We start from the raw sequence: 14,554 nt of genomic DNA on the forward strand, positions 1-14,554 counted from the left end.
AAAGATGAACTATTAGCACCTCATCAAGATAAAAAGCTTCTGCACTGCAAAGGAAAGAATCAACAAAACTAAAAGGCAACCGATGGAATGGGAAAAGATATTTGCAAATGACATATGGATAAAGGGTTAGTATCTAAAATCTATAAATAACTTACCAAACTCAACACCTGAAAAATAAATAATCCAGTGAAGAAATGGGCAGAGGACATGAATAGACACTTTTCCAAAGAAGACATCCAGATGGCCAACCAGCACATGAAAAGATGCTCAACGTCACTCCTCATCAGGGAAATACAAATCAAAACCACACTGAGATACCACCTCACACCAGAGTGGCTAAAATGAACAACTCAAGAAACAACAGATGCTGGCGAGGATGTGGAGAAAAGGGAACCCTCTTGCACTGTTGGTGGGAATGCAAACTGGTGCAGCTGCTCTGGAAAACAGTGTGGAGGTTCCTCCAAAAAATTAAAAATAGAACTACTCTATGACCCAGCAATAGCACTACTAGGAATTTATCCAAAGGATACAGACATGCTGATGCATAGGGGCACAAGTACCCCAATGTTTATAAGAGCACTTTCAACAATAGCCAAATTATGGAAAGAGCCTAAATGTCCATCAACTGATGAATGGATAAAGAAGATGTGGTTTATATATACAATGGAATACTACTTGGCAATGAGAAAGAATGAAATCCTGCCATGTGCAGCAACGTGGATGGAACTGGAAGGTATGATGCTAAGTGAAATAAGTCAGTTAGAGAAAGACAGATAGCATATGTTTTCACTCACATGTGGATCTTGAGAAACTTAACATACGACCATGGGGGAAGGGCAGGGAAGGGAGAAAATAACAGTTACAAACAGAGAGGGAGGGAGGCAAACCATAAGAGACTCTTAAATACAGAGAACAATCTGAGGGTTAATGGAGGGGTGGGGAGAGGGGAAAATGGGTGATGGGCACTGAGGAGGGCACTTGTTGGGATGAGCACTGGGTGTTGTATGTAAGCGATGAACCATGGGAATCTACCCCAAAAACCAAGAGCACACTTTACACACTGTATGTTAGCCAATTTGACAATAAATTATAGTTAAAAAAAATATTTGTCTTGGGGCACCTAGGTGGTTCAGTCGGTTAAGGCTCTCAATTTCAGCTCAGGTCATGATCTCACAGTTTGTGAGTTTGAGTCCCGCATCAGCTCTGAGCTGATGGTGCGGAGCCTGCTTGTGATTCTCTCTCTCTCTCTCTCTCTCTCTCTCTCTCTCTCTCTCTCAAAATAAATAAATAAACTTAAAAAAAAATATTTGTCTTCCTCAGGCAGGATTTGCACACAAAGCCACAAACAAGTCCAAGTGGTTAAGAGAAAGACTAAAAGAAAAAGACTGAAAGAATATACATTATTTTTTTTATTGTGGTAAAAAACACCAAACATATAATTTACCATCTTAACTGTTTTTAAGTGTACAATACCGTAGTATTAACTAAATACACATTGTTGTGCAATAGATTTCCAGAAATTTTTCATCTTGAGAAACTGACCCTCTATACTCATTGAACAACTCTTTTTATTCCCCCTCCCCTCAAACCCTGGCAATCATTATTGAACTTTTGAAGAGTTTGACTGATGTAGATATTTCATATAAGTAGAATTATACTGTATTTGTCCTTCTCTGACTGGCTTACTTCACTCAGCCTAATATCCTCAGAGTTCATCCGCGGTGGAGCATAACAGAATTTCCTTCTTTTTAAATGCGGGATAATATTCCATTGTATGCATATGTCACATTTCTTGACAATACTTGCTTTTTTGGTTTGTTTGTTTTTTCTAGTGGACAGCCTAATAGATGGGAGGTGAACTTTCGTTACCTAAACATAGTCACTGGCCCTTATCATTATGGTTTTGATGTGCATTTTCCCGATGCTTGGTGGTGCTAAGCATCTTTTCATTTGCTTATTGACCATTTGGGTAACTTTTTTGGAGAAATGTCTATTTCAGTTCTTTGTTCATTTTGCAAATGGATTATTTGGGTTGTGGGAGTTCTTTACACATTTGGATACTAACCACTCATTAGCTACATGGTTCGCAAATATTTTCTCCTGTTCCAAAGGTGGCTTATCTATGCTGTCAATTGTTTCCTTTGCGACATCAAAGGTTTTAGGTTTTGATGTAGTTCCATTTGTCTATTTTTTATTTTGTCACCTGTGCTCTTGGTGTCATATCCAAGAAATCATTGCCAAGATCAGTATCACGAAACTTTTCCCCTTTGTTTTTTTCTAGAAGTTTTATAACACGTTCAAGGTCTTATCTTTAGGCCTTTAATCCATTTTTTAAATTTTTTTTAATGTTTATTTATTCTTCAGAGAGAGAAACAGAGGGCGGGCAGGGGGAGGGGCAGAGAGAGGGAGACACAGAATCCAAAGCAGATGGGGCTTGAACTCACAAACCACAAGATCATGACCTGAGCTGAAGTCACTTAACTGACCAAGCCACCCAAGCGCTGCAGGTCTTTAGTCCATTTTGAATTAATTTTTATATAGAGGTAAGGTAAGGGTCCAATTCATTCTTTTGCATATGGATATCCAGTTTCCCAGCACCACTTGTTGAGGAGACTGTCCATTCGCCATTTGTAGCCCTGGCACACAATCATTTGAAGATCATTTGGCCATATACATGAGGGTTTATTTCTGTCCATTTCTCTCTGTTCTGTTCCATTAGTCTATATGTCAGACTCCGTGTCATTACCATACTGTTTTGTTTACTGTAGCTTTGTAGTGTGTTTGGGAATTAGTAAGTGTGAGGCCTTCGACTTTGTCTTTCTCTCTCAAGATCGCTTTGGGGAAATAGATTGCATTTTCGTATTTTGTTAATGCTGCTGTCTTCAGTTAGTGGGACTACAAGTGACCTAGTTGAATTCTGCAGGTTGTATTTCACAAGCAAACATAACAGATGGATATGTTAATATAACCTGGGAAAAGAATGAAACATTCTTTATTTCATAAATATATATAGTCTGGATTCCAAGTGTCTATCTCAGCTAATTGTGGAAAATTTAACCCTGCTAATTTCAATTATAGCTGGTGCAATAAAATGATTTTTCAGCTAAAAATGATGTTATCAGCCCAGTTTCAGGACAGTACCTAACCCCATCTCCAGTCAGTCTCTCCTCCCCATCTCTCCTCTGGTCAGCAGATGATGGCAGCAAGGAGAGGTGATGGGTGGTGGAGACAACTTACCTGATGGTTTTCACTGGTTAGCCATTGAACTCCACCCTGGACCAGGCCCTGCAGGATAATGCCTGATATTTGCTCTGACTGGTGGCAACTGACTGGTCCACTGGAATCTTCTGGCCTCCAGCCCAACTTTTATGGTGCATAATATCCCAGAGATGTAGCCAATTTTTCTTCCTAACTCTAGTAAAAAGTCCTTGTGTATATTTTTAATGACATCCTTTGCCTTTGCCAGGCAGCGTCAGGGACAGTCACATGAGCACAGGCTCCTAAGTACAAGACTGAATACACACTGGCCTCACAATACCAAACAAAGCAGAGTACCCTCCAAAACCTGGAAGGGGCAACCCATCTTTGTTTTTTTGGTTTTTAATTTTATTTTAAATTCTAGTGTAGTTAACATGCAGTGTTATATTGCTTTCAGGTGTACAATACAGTGATTCGACAATTCCATACATCACCCAGGGCTCATCACAACAAGTATACTCCCTAATCCTCATCACCTATTTCACCCATCCCCTGGTAAACATCAGTTTGTTCTCTATGGTTAAGAGTCTGTTTCTTGGTTTGTCTCTCTCTATCTCTCTTTTTTCCTTTGTTCACTTTTGTTGCTGTTCCTTAAATGCCACATAGGAGTGAAATTATACAGTATTTGTCTTGCTCTGACTGACTTATTTCACTTACCATTATACCCCCTAGATCCATCCATGTTGTTGCAAATGGCAAGATTTCATTCTTTTTTATGACTGAAAAATATTCCATTACATGTGTGTGTATGTATGCATTGTGTATGTGTGTATATATGTGTGTGTGTATGCTATGTATATATATATATGTGTATATATATATGTGCTATGTATATATATGTATATATATGTTATGTATATATAGCATATATATAGCATATATAGCATATATATATATATATGCTATGTATATATAGCATACATAGCATATATATATATGCTACTTCTTCTTTATCTATTCATCTGTTGATGGACACTTGGGCTGCTTCCACAATTTGGCTATAAATAATGCTGCTATAAACATAAAAGGTGCATGTATCCCTTTGAGTTAGTGTTTTTGTATTTTTTGGGAAAATACCAAGTAGTGCAATCACCGGATAGTAGGACAGTTCTATTTTTTTAACATTTATTTATCTATTTGGAGAGAGAGAGAGAGAGTGCAGAAGCAGGGACAGGGCAGAGAGAGAGAGAGAAAGAGAGAAAATCCCAAGCAGGCTTTGCATGATCCCAGTACAGGGCTCAATCCTACGACCCTGAGATCATGACCTGAGCCAAAATCAAGAGTCCGATGCTCAACTGACTGAACCACCCAGATGCCCCTATTTTTAATTTTTTCCACAGTGGCTGTACCAGTTTGTATTCCCACCAGCAGCGCACAAAAGGTTCCCTTTTCTCCACATCCTCACCAATATTTGTTGTTTCTTATGTTTTTGATTGTAGCCATTCTGACAGGTGTGAGGTGATACCTTATTGTGGTTTTGATTTGCATTTCCCTGATGATGAGTGATGTTGGGGATATTTTCATGTGTCTGTTGGTCATCTATGTCTTCTTTGGAAAAATGTCTGTTCATGTCTTCTGCCCATGTTTTAATTGGATTATTTGTTTTTTGGGTGTTGATTGTAGAAGTTCTTTACATATTTTGGATACTACACCTTTATTGGATATGTCATTTACAAATATCTTCTCCCACTCAGTAGAATGTCTTTTAGTTTTGTTGATAGTTTCCTTTGCCGTTCAGAAGTTTTTTATTTTGATGTAGCCCTAATAGCTTATTTTTGCTTTTGTTTCCCTAGCCTCAGGAGACATACCTAGAAAACTTTTGCTACAGTCAATCTCAGAAAAATTACTGCCTGTGCTCTCATCTAGGATTTTTATGCTTGTCTCACACTGAAGTCTTTGATCCATTTTGAGTTTATTTTTGTGTATGGTGTAAGAAAGTGGTCCAGTTTCATTCTTTTGCGTGCTTATTTAAGTTTTTTCTCTTTATTTATTTATTTTTTGATGAGTCTGGCTCAAGGTTTATCAATTATGTTAATCTTTTCAAAGAACCAGCTTCTGGTTTCATTGATCTATTCTATTGCTTTTTAAGTTTCTATATCATTTATTTCTACTCTAATCTTTATGATTTCCTTCCTTCTGCTTAGTTTGGGTTTTGTTTCTTCTTCTATTTATAGCTCCTTTAAGTGTAATGTATTTGAGATTTTTCTTGCTTCTTGTGGTGGGCTTGTATTGCTATAAACTTCCCTTTTAGAACTGCTTTCGCTGCATCCCAAAGATTTTGGACCATTGTGTTTTCATTTTCATTTGTTTCCATGTGTTTTTTTATTTCTTCTTTGATTTCTTGGTTGAACATTTATTGTTATTTAACCTCCATGTATCTGTGATCTTTTCAGATTTTTTCTCATAGTTGATTTCTAATTTCATAGTATTGTGGTCAGAAAAGATGCATGGTATGACTTCAGTCTTTTTTAACTTACTGAGGTTTGTTTTGTAGCCTAATATGTGATCTATTCTAGAGAATGTTCCATGTGCACTTGAAAAGAATATGTTTCTTCTGTATTATGATAGATTAATTTTCTGTTTAAATGATTTATCCATCAATGTAAACGGGATATTAAAGTACCCTACTATTATTGTGTTCCTATCAGTTAGGTCCTTTGTGTTGTTTAATGGTTTTTAATTGTTTCGTGTATGTGGGTGCATCCATGTTGGGTGCATATATATTTACAATTGTTGTATCTTCTTGTTGGATTGTCCCATTTATTATTATATAATGCCCTACTTTGTCTCTTTTTACAAACTTTGTTTTAAGGTCCATTTAGCCTGATATAAGTAGTGCTAATCTGGCTTTCTTTTGACATCCATTTGCATGATAAATGTTTCTCCATCTCTTTATCTATTTACCTTTAATCTGCAAGTGTCTTTTGGTCTGAAGTGAATCTCTTATAGGCAGCATATAGATGGGTCTTATTTTTTTATCCACTCTGTCATCCTATGCCTTTTGATTGGAGCATTTAATCCATTTATATTCAAAGTAATTATAGATATGTATTTATTGCCATTTTGTGATTGCTTTTGTAGTTATGCTCTGATCCTTTCTTCTCTTTCTCTCATCATTTGCTGGTTTTCTTTGGTGATATACTTCGATTTCTTACTCTTTATTTTTTGTATATCTATTACTGTGTTTGAGTTGTGGTTGCCATTTGGTTTATCTAGAACATCTTCTGTATATAGTAATCTGTATTAAACTGATGGTTGCTTAATTTTGAACTCAGGCTTTATTCCTCTCCCCTCCATATTTCAGATATTTAGGATCATATTTTACCTTCTTTCATTTTATGCTTTTCTTGACTGATTTTTACAGATATGCTTAATTTTGTTGTTGTTTTTGTTGCTTTTGTGCTTCCTATTCTTCTTGCTTTTACTTATGGATTTTGCTTTCTCTTCACAGAATCCCCCTTAACATGTCTTGTAGGTCTGGTTTAGTGGTCATGAATTCTTTCAATTTTGGTTTGGGAAACTATCTCTCCTTCTATTCTGAAAGATATCAGCCTTGCTAAATAAAGTATTCTTGGCTGCAGATTTTTCCCTTTTATAGCTTTGAATACATCATGCCACCCCCATCTGGCCTGCAAAGTTTCCGCGAAAAAATCAGCTGATATCCTCATAGGGTTTCCTTTGTATGTAACTGGCTTCTTTTCTCTTGCAATCTTTAAAATTCTTCCTTTATTGCTATTTTTTGCCATTTTAATTACTATGTGTCTTGGTGTGGACCTCCTTGGATTGAATTTGTTGGGGGATCTCTGTGCCTCCTGAATCTGGATCTTTGTTTACCTCCTCAGATTTGGGAAGTTTTCAGTTATTATTTCTTCCAACACATTTTCTGCCCCCCTTTCTCTCTATTCTCCATCTGAGATCCCTATAATGCACATATCATTATGTTTGATGGAGTCACTGACTTCTCTCTTCTTGTTATGCAGTATGTTTTTGGTCTCCCACCTGTTCAGCTTGATTGCCCTCCATTCATTACTCTATCTTCCAAGTCACTGATATGTACCTATGCTTCCTGTAGGCTACTATTTATTCCATCTAGTGTATTCTTAATTTCATTTATTGGGTTCTCATCTCTGATATGTTATTTGTTATCTCTTTGTCAAGAGTCTCACTGATACCTTCTACCCTTTCCTAAAGCCCAATGATCTTTATGATCATGACTCTAAACTGTATATCAGGCAAATTACTTACTTCTCTTTTGGTTAGATCTCCTTTTGTGATTTTTGTCCTTTTCTTTCATTTGAGGTATATTTCTCTGTCCCCTCATTTTATCTACCTCTCTGTGTCTGTTTCTGTTAGGAAAGTCAGCTATATCTACTGCTCTTAAAAGTAGTGGCCTTATGGAAAAGAGGTCCTGCAGTGTCCTTCAGTGCATTGTCCCCAGTTTACCAGAACCTGGCACTTCAAGGGAGTCTCCTGTGTGTGTTGCTTGCATCTGCTATTGTGTTTGAAATGCTTTTCCTTTCAGTCCAGATGTCTGCACTGACTCTTCGCCTCTTATAAGCTACAGTTGCTCTCTGTAGTGTCAGTGAGACCCAGGAAGGGTGGCTCTGAGGAGGGGTCACTGCAGAAGGGCCCAGGGGCCAAGTGGTGATGTTAGCAAATTGTACGCTGAGCCACTAGTCCTAGGCTGGATCCCCTGAAGCTCGGTGGCCATCAGGGCAATGCTTGCAGAGGTACTGGGGCACAAAGAGTATTAACAAAATTTGCACTGAGCCCAGGGCCAAGGCCAGCAGCCTTGGAGTGCACGAGTCCTCAGGAGAACTCATGGGCAGGGCACACTGCTGGCAGGTTAGGCAGCACGTGTCTATGCAGCAGGTGGCTCTGTGTTCATGCTGGTAGCAGAGGAGGAAAATGGCACCTGCCAGCTCCTTTGTTTATAGAGAAGTCTCCCAACACTCTGAAATCAATATAAACCTATCTCTCTCCTGTTGTGCAAGCTGTCATTTCTATGTTGCCTCTCCTCTGGTTGTTGTCTTTTAAGGGGCCTGGGCCCAGCTATCACCAGCCCCCCGTGTCAGTTTTTAAAGCTCTAGGCTGGAGGAGACCAACTTCTGATGCCCTGCCATCTTTCCCGCATCCTGTTTGGCAATAGATATGTCTATAAGAGCAGATACTCAAAAACAAATCCCTCTGGAGAAGAAAACACAAGACTTACACCATCACCACTCCCTGTGGCCTGTTGCAGATATTCCCAACTTCAAGAGGAATGTGATGGATTGAGATGATAGGGGGGTTGGTTACAGGCAGGAAAAATTAAGATATAAAATTTAATATATCTAGTTATTACGAGACAACAAAACGATTTAATTTATCATCCTTATAGAATTGAAAGGACAAAAATAACATTTAAGATTCTGGTGAGCCTCGCTTCTGAGCAAAATCTGAGAGGAAGTAGTAGGGTGAGATATACCCCCACTCTTGCAGCTGGTCTTGAGGCCACAGCTAATCTTCATCAGTTCCCTCCTTCATTACCTACTCTAAATTCACCCCACTCTCAGCTACCACCTTTGCTAATCTCTGTGGCTTCCCTGGTGATGTGACCTGGAACCTCATCCCTGAAATATCTCAAGGGAGATATGGTCAGATGGCCTGACAATGGGCAATGGTCACTGTGCCCTTCTCAGGCCAAGATCACTGTGCTTGTCCACTTACTATCAAATCTGGTCTAGCAAACACCAAGAGGCACTCAGATGGATGACCTGAAGCCAACATACTACTCTCACCCCTCTTGTGTAAATACAGCCTGATACCACCTGATGCCCTTCCTCTTTTCCTAAACATCAGAAGGCCGAAGGGTTTCTCAGGTAGTAACCATAGCTTTTAGTTCAATGAGACTCTTCCTTGATCCCCTGGTAGAAGTGTTCAGGCTTTGGGGACCAGAATCTCTAAACCTACAGAGCCCAGATTTGTGGAGATTCCAAGTACAAATTCCCCAAGTAGGTCATTGCAAATGGAGGTAAGTGGAGTCTTCTTCCATTCTGTAGTTCTCAGTTCAATGTATGCTTTCCATTGAAGGTGGAGCCACATATAAAGTTCTTTGATTCCAGGGGCGCCTGGGTGGCGCAGTCGGTTAAGCGTCCGACTTCAGCCAGGTCACGATCTCGCGGTCTGGGAGTTCGAGCCCCGTGTCGGGCTCTGGGCTGATGGCTCAGAGCCTGGAGCCTGTTTCCGATTCTGTGTCTCCCTCTCTCTCTGCCCCTCGCCCGTTCATGCTCTGTCTCTCTCTGTCCCAAAAATAAATAAAAACGTTGAAAAAAAAATTAAAAAAAAAAAAGTTCTTTGATTCCAGGTATACACCGTGTCCTGGAGGATGACACCACTCTCTAAAGTGTCATCTCCAAGCTGGCACTTCAGCTGTGCCTTTAGCAGTCAATTCCAATGTCCTATCAGGCCACGAGAGTAGTGCAGTAGGTAATAAGATCAGTGAATCTTATAATCATGGATCCTCTCTCACACTTTCTTTGCTGAAAAGAGGGTTCCCTAGTCTGATGTCAGAGTATATATGATCCCATACCAGTGAATTAAATTCTTTTTTTTTTTTAATTTTTTTTCAAAGTTTATTTTATTTTTGGGACAGAGAGAGACAGAGCATGAACGGGGGAGGGGCAGAGAGAGAGGGAGACACAGAATCGGAAACAGGCTCCAGGCTCTGAGCCATCAGCCCAGAGCCTGACGCGGGGCTCGAACTCATGGACCGCAAGATCGTGACCTGGCTGAAGTCGGACACTTAACCGACTGCGCCACCCAGGCGCCCCTGAATTAAATTCTTAATATGCCCTCAAATAGTGGTGCTAGAAGAGGTCCTGTAGGGAAGAGCAAATCCAGAATATGTGTCTATTCTTGTCTGAATGAATCGCTATCCTTTAAATATGGAAGGAATTCAGTGTAGTCAACTTTCCACCAAATGGCTTATTGGTCTCCAAATGGCACCATAGTGGAGACTCAGTTAGCCAAGGATCCCATACAGGGCCAGGACGAAGTATGTCTTTCCCAATTATACATTCAGGGAACAGGAAAGTGACCACCAGATGGATCTTCAGACCCAATTTTCCCACTGTAAACTAGACCCAACCTACCCACTGTAGCACGGACTCCATTCGTTTGTTCCCTGGCTCCTGTATACCCACACTCTAGCAGTAGGCTCATGACGATGCTGAGGGGATCCAGGTTCCAATGTCAACTAAGATTCTGTGTCTAATAATTCTTGAAATGTTTAGGTGCTCAGAGATTAGTTGCCCAGATAAATGATAGTAGACTCCTTTAAGGAAGGACTAGAAGGATCATTATTATGTACACCTCCTGTTGTGTTGTAGGATCATTCCACCAGGCAACTGAAGCTTTCCTTCAGCCTATATGTTCCAGACCTCAAAACTTGCTCAGGTCCAGAAAATGGGAAAAGGACTGTGACTTTTGTTATAAAAACTTCCCTCAGGCTTCTGACCATCTTTACTGGATTGAATAGTGTCCCCCCAAAACTCATGCCCATCAGGAACCTCAGAAAGTGACCTAACTCAGAAATAGGGTCTTTGTAGATGCAATCAAGTTAAGACAAAATCATACTGTACTAGGATAAGGCCTTAATCCAATGACTGGTGTCCTTATAAGAAGAAGGAAATCTGGACTCAGATACATAGGGAGGAGGACACCATGGGAAAATGGAGATATACAGAGAGGGTGATAACAGGGGTGGATATTGAAGTGATGCATCAACAAGCCAAGGAACACCAAAGATTCCTGGGAACCACCAGTAGCTAGGAGAGAAGAATGGAAGAGATTCTCTCTCAAAGCTTCCAGAAAGAAACAACCTTGACAACAGCTTGATTTCTGACTTTTACCCTCCAGAACTGTGAGAAAATAAATTTCTGTTGTTTTGATGCACCCAGTTTGTGGTTTTATTACAACAGCCCTAAGAAACTAATATACCATCCATCCTTTTTTATTTATTTATTCAAAGGAAAGTTAGTTAACATACAGTGTAATAATGGCTTCAGGAGTAGAATTTGGTGATCCATCACTTACATATAACACCCCGTGTTCATTGCAACAAGTGCCTTCTTTAATGCCCATCACCCATTTAGTCCATCCCCACACCCACCTCCCTTCCAGGAACTCTCAGTTTGTTCTCTGTATTTAAGAGTCTCTTATGGTTTGCCCCCCTCTCTGTTTTTATCTTATTTTTCCTTCCCTTCCCCGTATGTTCATCTGTTTTGTTTCTTCAATTGCACATGTGAGTGAAATCATATATTTGTCTTTCTCTGACTGGCTTATTTCACTTTCATAATACATTCTAGTTCCACCCACATTGTTGCAAATGGCAAGCTTTCATTCTTTCTGAACATGGAGTAATATTCCATTGTATATGTATACCACATCTTCTTTATCCATTCATCAATTGATGGACATTTGGGCTCTTTCCATACTTTGGTTATTGTCAAAAGTGCCGCTATAAACATTAGGGTGCATGTGCCCCTTCAAATCAGCATTTTTTATCCTTTGGATAAATACCTCATAGTGCAATTGCAGGGTTATAGAGAAGCTCTGTTTTTAATTTTTTGAGGAACCTCCATACTGTTTTCCAGAGTGGCTGCACCAGTTTGTATGCCCATCAATAGTGCAAAAGGATTCTCCTTTCTCTGCATCCTCGCCAACATCTGTTGTCTCCTGCATTGTTAATTTTAGCCCTTCAGACAGGTGTGAGGTGGTATCTCATTGTGGCTTTTATTTGTATTTCCTGAAAGGCATGAGTGAGTGATGCTGAGCATCTTTTCATGTGTCTGTTTGCCATCTGGGTGTCTTCTTTAGGAAAGTGTCTGTTCATGTCTTCTGCCCATTTCTACACTGGATTATTTGTTTTTTGGGTGTTGATCTTTACAGATTTTGGATACTAACCCTTTATCCAATATGTCACTTGTAAATATCTTCTCCTATTCCATAGGTTGCCTTTTAGTTTTGCTAATGTTTCCTTCACTGTGCAGAAACTTCTTATCTTGATGAGGTCCCAATAGTTTATTTTTGCTTTTGTTTCCCTTGCCTCTGGAGACATGTCTAGTAAGAAGCTGCTGTGACCAAGGTCAAAGAGGTTGTCGCCTATTTTCTTCTCTAGGATTTTGATGGATTCTTGTCTTGAATTTAGATCTTTCATCCATTTTGAGTTTATTTTTGTGTATGGTGTAAGAAAGTGGTCCAGTTTCATTCTTCTGCATGTTGCTGTCTAGTTTTCCCAACACCATTTGCTGAAGAGACTGTCTTTCTTCCATTGGATATTCTTTCCTGCTTTGCCAAAGATTAGGTGGCCATACGTTTGTGGGTCCATTTCTGGGTTCTCTATTCTGTTCCATTGATCTGAGTGTCTGTTTTTGTGCCAGTACCATACTGTCTTGATGATTACAGCTTTGTAATACAGCTTGAAGTCCAAAATTGTGATGCCTCCAGCTTTGGTTTTCTTTTTTTCTTTTTTTTCTTTTCAACATTTATTTTTGAGAGACAGAATGTGAGTGGGGGAGGGGAAGAGAGAGAGGGAAACAGAATCTGAAGCGGGCTCCAGGCTCTGAGCTGCCAAGCACAGAGCCCGATGTGGGGTTTGAACCCATGAACCGTGAGATCATGACCTGAGCCAAAGTCAGACGCTTAACCACCGAGCCACCCAGGAGCCCCATCCAGCTCTGGTTTTCTTTGTCAACATTACTTTGACTATTTGGGGTCTTTTCTGGTTCCATACAAATTTTAGAATCGTTTGCACTAGCTCTGTGAAGAATGTTGGTGTTATTTTGATAGGGATTGCATTGAATTGATAGATTGCTTTGGATAGTATCCACAGTTTAACAACATTTGTTCTTCTAATCAATTAGCCTGGAATGTTTTTCCATTTCTTTGTGTCTTCCTCAATTTCCTTCATAAGCTTTCTATAGTTTTCAGCATACAGATCTTACCTCTTTGGTTAGGTTGCATTTCTATACACCAGCAATGAAGCAGCAGAAGGAGAAATCAAGGAATCGACTCCATTTACAATTGCACAGAAAACTATAAAATGCCCAGGAATAAACCTAACCAAAGAGACAAAACATCCATCCTTGATTTTTCTTGATGGTATAGATTTTTTTCAGTTTATTGAGAGAGACAGAGAGATGGAGAGTGAGGGAGGGGCAGAAAGAGAGGGAGAGAGAGAATCCCAAGCAGGCTCCACGCCACCAACACAGGACCTCATGCAGGGCTTGAACCCACAAACCATGAGATCATGACCTTGACCGAAGTCAGACGCTTCACTGACTGAACCACCCAGGCTCCTGGGTGGAGCTAAATAATCTGTATCTGATGGTACAGACTTAGCACCCTTGTCACTGCTCATCTATTTTGTCCCTAGAAAGGCTGTGTTTTGTTAACCGTCCGGAACTCTACAGATTAGCGACCCTACTCCCCTCTGCACTTGCTATTCATTATAATAATTGTGTCCACCTGGCTCCTGGAGGTTAATCACTGCCACCTGGGCTTTATTGTCTTCTGGTCTAAGATTTTGCTACCAAGGTGCCTGGTTCTGTGGCAGCATCTCCTACCATCACCCCTGGCCTACAGAGGAGGACAATCACCAGACACCTCTCCCCGTGAATGCTGCATGATCTTGGTAAAACGTGCATCCTTTGAGCCTTAATGTAATCATAGGATGAGTTTTCTAACCTTTCACAGTATATCCACTCCAGCATGCTGACTTCTCTGAGCCCTTGAGCCCCTTTTTTCCATCCTCATGGAATTCTGACACCACACCTCATTTACTGTAGGCCGTAGCTACGTCCATGCTTCTAGGGATGACTTTGCACCATCTCCTAGAGTTCTTCACAAGGTGGCAAATCCTGTATCTCGGAGACGGCCATCAGCAACACTCCCTCTTCCAAACTTATGTTCTTGGATCAGGCGTTGGTGCCTGACGGATCCCTGCCTGCCTCCGGATCACCACCTGAGTGCTGGATACTATAGCAGCTCTCTGAGTCCTCTCTCTCCAACCCTTCTGATAATTCCCTGTGTTAACACCCTTTCCTCCTGAGTTATCCAGAGTGCTTTCTGTTCTCTGCTCTGATAATTTTGTTTTGGTTTGGTTCGGTTGGGATTTTGTTGTTGTTGTTGTTTTTCTTGCTTCTTTGTTTTTTCACAGAGTTATACTAAAAAAGGAAGAGATAGGAGAGAAAGTAGCTGGAGAAAGGCAATGTCAGAGAAGGGCAGAGGGCAAAGGTTTACAATATTTAAATAG

The sequence above is a fragment of the Prionailurus viverrinus genome, chromosome C1 (genome assembly GCF_022837055.1).
Source record: "Prionailurus viverrinus isolate Anna chromosome C1, UM_Priviv_1.0, whole genome shotgun sequence".
NCBI lineage: Eukaryota > Metazoa > Chordata > Mammalia > Carnivora > Felidae > Prionailurus > Prionailurus viverrinus.